Genomic DNA, 9,544 nt, shown 5'->3' with positions numbered 1-9,544 from the left:
ACCTCTAGTATATGTACCAATGTGTCACTGTCTTTGTTAGTACATCATGACCTACATGTCATACAGGCAGACCTATACATAGGACCCATACACAGAGCAGATACCAATGATAAGGTGTCTCAAGTCCGAAACAGCAGATACATTAGATCACTCAGTAGGTGTTCATATGTTTGGATGATATATAAGTTTACACCCTGGATGCCATACGGATTCAGCATAAGATGTCAAAGATAAAAAATGAGCAAAATATTCAACAAAACAAGAAAAAATCATAAAACACAAATGAAAAAATATCTGCTATGTCGAGCATCACATATAGTGTCTCTCATTTAAATAGGGTCAAAGCACCAAAAAGCCCGATAAAGCTGAGGCCAATTTCTCATTGCTTTCTCATAGATAAATACAATACCCTATCTTATGCGAGCTCGTTTATCTGGATGATATATACATTTACACCCTATATACCATACCGATTCAGTATCATGTATCAGAAGAAAATAAGTAAAATATTCAACAGAACAAGAAAAAGTAAACAGACATAAATGAAAAAAATGTCTGCTATATCTGGTATCGCATATGGTGTCTCTCATTAGATTGAGCCAATACATAAAGGATCCCAACACACCTGAGGCCAATCCCTCGTTCTTTTCATATAAGTAAGTGCTATGCTCGATCCTATGAGAGCTTATTTAGAAGGGTGATATATGAGTTTACACCCTAAATACCATGTGAGCTCAGCATCAGATATCAGAGATAAAAAATAAGCAAAATATGAAACAAAACAAGAAAAAATAATACAAAACAAATGAAAAAATGTTTGCTATAACAGGTATCGCATATAGGGTCTCTCATTTAAATTGAACCAATGCACATAAGAGCCCAAAGCAACTGAGGCCAATCCCTCATTACTTTCTTATAGATGAGTGCTATGCTCGGTCTGCCGTGACAGATAAAAAGAAAAACTTATCTGAGTATGTGACATAGTTCGTCCCATCTCGCCATCCCTACGCGTTTCGCCCCTTCCCAGTATAGGGGCTCATCAGGGGATAAATTAGGGTGCAGCAGCAATGGCTCAGGAAGTGGATATCAGCGTGCGAAGGTGGCCGCGCTATACCTAATGACTCATAGTACCGTAATGTTTAGAGACAGTTGTCTGTTCTGCATATTAAATGGCGACGTTCCAGAGTGTCAGCGCCGCTCTTAGATACTTAGCGTGCACTTGTTATGCATCGTGGGGCTAGGTTCCTCCCCACTATCACATGACCATCCCGGAACTCCCGAACAGAGTGAACCGCAAACTGCGTGTCACCCATATCGACATGCGCAGTACTCGCGCTACTTCCAAGAGCTCATTGTACATGTGAGGCTAAAGCCAGCCCCACCATTTGTTTAGTTTCAAGCGTTCCTAAGAAAGTGGGACGCAAATGCACGTCGCCGGTGCGCTGTGCCAGCGCTACTTGAAAGCGCTTCTATGCACGTTGGGGCTAACTCCCGCCCCCTCATCACATGCCTTTCAGCGCTCCCAAAATAGTGGAGCGCAAATGCGTGTCAGCCAATGCTGACATACGCACTACTTTAAGCCTAGTCTTATGCCAGACTATCTATCGGTTAGATGTCATTCCCGGGTATCAAGTCATAATGGTTCAATATTTATGGCTCATATTTTCGCGGCATGTGTAGTGCGTGCTCATTAGCACCGAGTCCATACTCATATAATGTAGCTCTATAATGCACTGCGCTGTTTGTGCCATACTCAATAGTATTCCGTATGGTACGATCTTTATGTGCCTAAAAGGACACCAAATTGTCTCATGTACATTGCAGCCATTCAGTGTGTATACCTCCGCACACACCACTGTATTCTGTGTATCGTATTCTTTACCAGAGGGCATCAATGCCCACCCTCAGAGGCCATCTGGCCTTTATTGATGGAGGTAACACTGCAGGGAAAAAAAATAACCTACAGTATCCTTGGACTTCGCAATCAGTCAAAAACAGGATGGACCAAAAGGATTATCTACCGGACTTAAAATCCTTCACACGAGCAGTCCTAAATGACGCAGGTATATGTCAGTTGTTCATTGAGTCCACCAGGGCTCATACTCTCCAGCCAGAAGATCCATCTACATTCTCGCTGAAGGATCTTATTGTCCCAATCGCCCTGTCTGATGGAGGGATATACTACCTCAATGATTTTAAACGAGATACAGTCAACATCCCCATTGTGCACAGAGTTGACATGTCTGGCTAGCGGAGAGTCTCGCCTATGTCTAATGTCTCCTAGGTGCTCGCCCATTCTGACCCGCAGCTGTCGCTTGGTTTTTCCTACATAGTCCATAGGGCAAGAGCACGTACAGACATAGACGACACCCTCCGTTTTACAGTTGCCGAATTGTCTATTTTTATATATCCTTTTAGTCACCGAGCTCTGGAACGTGGTAGATGGTGCAATATAGTTACAGAAGCTACAGTGACCACATCTGAAGGTCCCCACAGATCTGTTCGCCAACCATGTCTCTTTCACTTTTGGTGGATTATAGTGGCTATTGACCACCATATCTCTAATGGACCTACCCTTCCTATAGGTGACAGACGGGTAAGGGAAGATCCATCTATTAAGATCTGGGTCTGTTCTCAAGATCCCCCAATGTTTCCTTAATATGCCCATGACTCTTTCTTGCTGGTCATCAAAAGTGCCAATGAGTCTTGTTTTAGGGGTCTCATTATCATTTTTTCGGGGATGAAGCAATGTTGTCCTTTCCATGGTTTTGGCATATTGGTTAGCTTCCTCAAGTAGTGCCCTAGGATATCCACGATCCATGAATCTTTTTTTCAGATCTCTTGCTTTATTTTGGTAATCTCCATTTTCGGAACAGTTTCGCCTCAACCTTAAAAACTGTCCTTTTGGTATCCCTCGTTTCAATGGAGTCAGGTGATAACTCTCCCACCTTAGCAGGCCATTAGCCGCCGTTGGCTTGCGAAATAGGGTAGTTCTTATTGAACCATTATCTTCAATGGACAGTTTCACATCGAGGAATGAAATCTCTCTACCTCCCACCTCATATGTGAACCTGAGGCCTAGATGGTTCTCATTTAAAGATTCCATAAAGGAGCGGAAGGTAAGTATGTCTCCAGTCCAGAGGACGAGGATGTCGTCTATGTAACGACCCCAAAATTGTATATGGGGTCCCCAGACGGCATCCCTGTCCCCAAAGACCACCGTGTCCTCCCACCAGCCCAGGAGCAAATTCGCATAAGTGGGCGCATAGGGGCTACCCATAGCGGTGCCCCTGAGCTGGTGGTAAAACTTCCCATTGAATAGGAAAAAGTTATGGCACAAAACATACTCAAGCAGAGTCATCACAAATTCATTATGTGGAGCCAAATGGTTACCTCGTGTATTCAAAAAATATTGAACTGCCTTGAGGCCCGCCTCATGGTGTATACTTGAGTACAAGGCCTCTACATCTATTGGAATAAGTATTGTCCCTGCTTCCACAGAGACCCCATCCAGTTTAGTCAATAGATCAGTTGTATCTCTCGTATACGATGGCAAGGCTACAACGAATGGCCTCAACACCTGGTCAAGGTAGACGCTACTGTTTTGTCCCAGAGCATCTATCCCCGACACTATTGGCCTACCTTTAAGCGGGGGGTACCCCTTGTGGATTTTTGGAATTGCATAAAATGTCGCAATAACAGGACTTTTAGGTAAAAGGAAATTCAGTTCATTTTTTGAAATCAGATGGGCTTCCAGAGCTCTGATTAGAATGTCTTTTAGACTTTTTTTATACTCGGGGGATGGGTCGCGACGTATCACCTCATATGTTGTCTCATCAGCTAAGATGTCCATACACATTTTGACATACTCTACCCTATTCATCAGGACAGTATTTCCCCCTTTGTCCGATGGTTTTATGATCAAAGAGGCATCGGACTGAAGGCATTGTAACGCGGCCTTTTCTTCCCTAGATATATTGGGGTTAGCTGACCTCTGTTTAGGGTTTATTCTCTTTATTTCATCCACAACCAGCTTTTCAAAAGCATCAATAATTCCGTGATCACATGGGGGCGGCATTTTGGTGCTTTTCCGTTTCAGGTCGGTAAAAGGACCTTCTCCCGGATTTCTATCCCCCTCTTCTGCCAGGTCAGCCAAAAGGCATACATCTTCAAAATCCTCTGGCAGGATGCCAAGCTGTTGACACTTATTCTGATCACTGTTTGCAAAAAACTTTTTCCACCGTAATTTCCTCAGGAATAAGTTTATATCCTTGACCCATGTAAAAGGATCAAAGCTGGTTGTGGGAACAAAGGAAAGCCCCGCCTGCAGAATAGTTTTTTCGGGTTCTGTCAAAATGTGATTAGATAGATTAATGATGTCGTTCTTCCCTTCGCCATACATATGGCGTCTAGTGATGGTGTCAGATATACTACCCATCATTAGTGCGTCACTGTTCGTCCCCTTAGATGGTATCTTATATCTCGATTCTCTAAAAAAGATGGAGCTGCAGAGGAAGTACCAGAAGAGGACGGCATATTTGTTTCCCCACGTGATGGCCCTCGCCATCTTGCAGAGTTACCCCTTTTGTTTTTGGCCTTAAACCGTCTATAGGGTCTAAAGGCGTCTCTCGGCTGGTAGTCAGAGTCAGATGTCTCAACTTCTGAGGTGGAGATATCAGCCCTAGTGGATGGTCTGCCGTTACCGGCGTTGATGTCAGTGAACTGATAAGCCCTCTTTTCTTTAAACTCAGTGAGGTCTCTAAGGAATTTTTTATGTTTCCTATCTTTAAGCGCAGCTTTATATTTGTCTACTGCTACTTTAAGACTTTCTTCCTTGCTGGCGAAATCCCCCACTGATTTATGTTTAAGGGTCTCATCAATTTGTTCTCTTAATTTTTTAGAGGAGACCTCAAAAGTCACTTTTTCTTCCTCCAGAAGAATTTGCATGAATTTTAGGGAGGAGGCGATGGATTCCTTTTCCCACCTTTCTAACAGTCTATCAGACCTAACTCTCTGTGCTGGGGTGATGTTAATTCGTAAACCGTGTGGAACAATACCCTGCTTTATATAGTTATCCAAAGATTGGATCTCCCACCAAGATTTTATATTCTCTTTATAGGTGGTTTGGAGGTCCGAAAATAACGTTTTTAGACTTGGGCTTCCAGTTGGGCCCGTATCTCCTTCTGTGTCAGAGAACACTTCCCTAGCTTCATCCAACCAACTGTTTACTTTTTCTTGTTCTGTTGAATATTTTACTTATTTTCTTCTGATACATGATACTGAATCGGTATGGTATATAGGGTGTAAATGTATATATCATCCAGATAAACGAGCTCGCATAAGATAGGGTATTGTATTTATCTATGAGAAAGCAATGAGAAATTGGCCTCAGCTTTATCGGGCTTTTTGGTGCTTTGACCCTATTTAAATGAGAGACACTATATGTGATGCTCGATATAGCAGATATTTTTTCATTTGTGTTTTATGATTTTTTCTTGTTTTGTTGAATATTTTGCTCATTTTTTATCTTTGACATCTTATGCTGAATCCGTATGGCATCCAGGGTGTAAACTTATATATCACCCAAACATATGAACACCTACTGAGTGATCTAATGTATCTGCTGTTTCGGACTTGAGACACCTTATCTAGGTATCTGCTCTGTGTATGGGTCCTATGTATAGGTCTGCCTGTATGACATGTAGGTCATGATGTACTAACAAAGACAGTGACACATTGGTACATATACTAGAGGTGTCTATTCCCTATGACCTCTCAGTATTTATGAGCACAATATATCTGTGCTCTATCGTACCCCACTATTTCGATTTTTGATCATTGCTCGTGTATCATCACTCATATTTTAAGAACATTTATTCATCGAGCAATATCTATACCATCTTTTGCTGATATAGCTTTGGGGTACACGTAATTAGTGGACTTTTACGCAGCACTATCTTTTGCTGTGTTTTTAGTTTGTTTTGTTACACTTTTTACACTTTTTTTTTACACTTTTTTCACGTTTTTGGTTAGTGTGACCTTTTGGTCAATTTGTGTGTATGTCTGTGGGGACCTGGGCGTGGGTAGTTGGTAGGGCCTAGTAGGGCTAGAAGGGACAGTCGACGTGGAGCGGGGGCGCCATATCGTAATTTAGGGTGCCAACCTCCGCTGTTAGGTAGGTGAGAGCCATTATAGGGCCACCTAACAGGGACTGTGTCAGGAATACATTTGTTACCACTCCCTGTATTTTTCCTAGCCTACCCAAACCCAGGTGGTTGATGTTGGTAGCATACATTTAAGTAATTTGAATTGTCTATGAGAATTTTAGAAATTATTAATAAAATATTTTTTAGGATATTTCGTTTCTTTTTGGTCGTTAAAAAGTCAGCCCCTTCTCACTTCCCCAGTTATAATTAATCCCATATGGTCAATGTGAGGGTGATATGTCCACTGTCTTTCTCCCATTGCACAACCGTCCAAAGCTGAGCACAGGGTCTATGATGTGGCCACCACCTGTGATGTGGTCAGTATGAATAGGAAACCACAGGTTTGTGTGGTGACACTTTTCTGTTTTATTGTAATTAGGCACTTCCTGACTAAACAACAACATGGGCAAAGTCCCAGTCTTCGAGGGCAACATACCAGATATGCATAGTGTTGCTTTTTCATATTGGCTAGGTGAATAAAGTTATATATGCCATGTCTCATATCTATAGAAAGCAAAAATTATGATAAGAAATATGGCGTTAATATCTGCCGCCTAGGACCTCCAGGGGGCTGATATCCTTAAGATGGAAAATCTCTTAATTTTTGGCACCTGAGTCACATCTCACTTATCGGTGTCCAACTGAGGTCACAGTGGGAGGTCGGTGGGAGAGTCAGGTACCTGTTAAAAGCAGGTTCTGACCTAGACCCCATGTTCCGAGCTGGGAGATACAATGTGCTGTAAAGACTTTGCCATTTCCTAATTGGAACGCCCCATCACAAGATCTGCTCCATACCTGTGACATCAGGTCTAGTAACTTTCTTTTGTTTCTCTTTTTTATTTGATGTGGTGATTGTACTGTATTGTGTTGTCCCCTCAGTAACGTCTCTTGTACATTTATAAGAGCGGCCTTGGATTAAATATATAAATGTAATACCTTGTTCCTCTTGCTCTATAAGCCGCACCCTGAAGCCTCATGAGTGCCCACGTTACGGGTGTTGGTGGCAGCTAACTTTCTTGGGCTCTTGCGGAGCTTGGCTTTGACCGTACCAATGATATATAATATTTATAACATATATTATTTGTCCCAACGATTCTTTCACTGTTTGAAACATGTTTTAGACTAATGCTGTTAAGGTTCTCCAGCTATTTTTTTCTCATCCTCTTCTATGCCCTGAAAATGCTTTCCTTTTAGGTTTTTCTTCACTCATGGTTAAAAGAAGCTTTTTCAGGGGGTTAGGTCACGGAAGTATGAGGGGTGACCCTGATTTTTTTTGGTCAAAAGTCATCACAGGGGATGAATCTTGGTGTTACGCCTGTGACGTTGAAACAAAATGGCAGTCAAGCCAAAAAACTAAGAAAACAAGCTAAAGAGAAAACGTTTCAGGATGTAGAAGAGGTTAAGACAAAATAGCTGGACACTCTTAACAGCATTGGTTCAGAAGAATTCAAGAAATGTTTCCAACAATGAAAAAACCCTTGGGAATAATGCAGGTCATCTAATGGACAGGATTCATGTTCTCAAGACGTTGTCTTGGATAAAAAAAAATATATATAAGTAATTCCCTTTTTTTGAGTACCCTCTCATATATACTGTATATACACACGCATACATGCGCACATGTCAGATGGTTGCTGGTTAAGGGTGGAATCGGATGTGTATATAGCTAGTAGTCGGTGTCTTGTCCATCACTTGTCAGTCAATTGTGTGATTGCCCTGACAAATTGGTAGCAGCGTTTGGATATCTTCCTGATCTCTCTGACAGTGTTTACACTCGGTTACCACATCCACAACGTAGCACGTGGTCTACACTCGGTTACGACATCCACAACGTAGCACGGGGTCTACACTCGGTTACGACATCCACAACGTAGCACGGGGTCTACACTCGGTTACGACATCCACAATGTAGCACGGGGTCTACACTCGGTTACCACATTCACAACGTAGCACGGGGTCTACACTCGGTTACGACATCCACAACGTAGCACGGGGTCTACACTCGGTTACGACATCCACAACGTAGCACGGGGTCTACACTCGGTTACCACATCCACAATGTAGCACGGGGTCTACACTCGGTTACCACATCCACAACGTAGCACGGGGTCTACACTCGGTTACGACATCCACAACGTAGCACGGGGTCTACACTCGGTTACGACATCCACAACGTAGCACGGGGTCTACACTCGGTTACGACATCCACAACGTAGCACGGGGTCTACACTCGGTTACGACATCCACAACGTAGCACGGGGTCTACACTCGGTTACCACATCCACAACGTAGCACGGGGTCTACACTCGGTTACGACATCCACAACGTAGCACGGGGTCTACACTCGGTTACGACATCCACAACGTAGCACGGGGTCTACACTCGGTTACGACATCCACAACGTAGCACGGGGTCTACACTCGGTTACCACATGCACAACGTAGCACGGGGTCTACACTCGGTTACCACATCCACAACGTAGCACGGGGTCTACACTCGGTTACGACATCCACAACGTAGCACGGGGTCTACACTCGGTTACGACATCCACAACGTAGCACGGGGTCTACACTCGGTTACCACATGCACAACGTAGCAGGGGGTCTACACTCGGTTACCACTTGCACAATGTAGCACGGGGTCTACACTCGGTTACCACATCCACAACGTAGCGCGGGGTCTACACTCGGTTACCACTTGCACAATGTAGCACGGGGTCTACACTTGGTTACCACATCCACAACGTAGCACGGGGTCTACACTTGGTTACCACATCCACAACGTAGCACGGGGTCTACACTCGGTTACCACATCCACAACGTAGCAGGGGGTCTACACTCGGTTACCACGTCCACAATGTAGCACGGGGTCTACACTCGGTTACCACGTCCACAATGTAGCACGGGGTCTACACTCGGTTACCACGTCCACAATGTAGCACGGGGTCTACACTCGGTTACCACATCCACAACGTAGCACGGGGTCTACACTCAGTTACCACGTCCAAAATGTAGCACGGGGTCTACACTTGGTTACCACTTGCACAATGTAGCACGGGGTCTACACTCAGTTACCACATCCACAACGTAGCACGGGGTCTACACTCGGTTACGACATCCACAACGTAGCACGGGGTCTACACTCGGTTACCACATCCACAATGTAGCACGGGGTCTACACTCAGTTACCACATCCACAACGTAGCACGGGGTCTACACTCGGTTACCACGTCCACAATGTAGCACAGGGTCTACACTCGGTTACCTCATCCACAATGTAGCACGGGGTCTACACTTTGTTACCATGTCCACAATGTAGCACGGGGTCTACACTCAGTT

Source organism: Ranitomeya imitator, chromosome 1, assembly GCF_032444005.1.
Source record: "Ranitomeya imitator isolate aRanImi1 chromosome 1, aRanImi1.pri, whole genome shotgun sequence".
Classification (NCBI taxonomy): domain Eukaryota; kingdom Metazoa; phylum Chordata; class Amphibia; order Anura; family Dendrobatidae; genus Ranitomeya; species Ranitomeya imitator.
Note: the sequence above shows the minus strand (reverse complement) of the source record.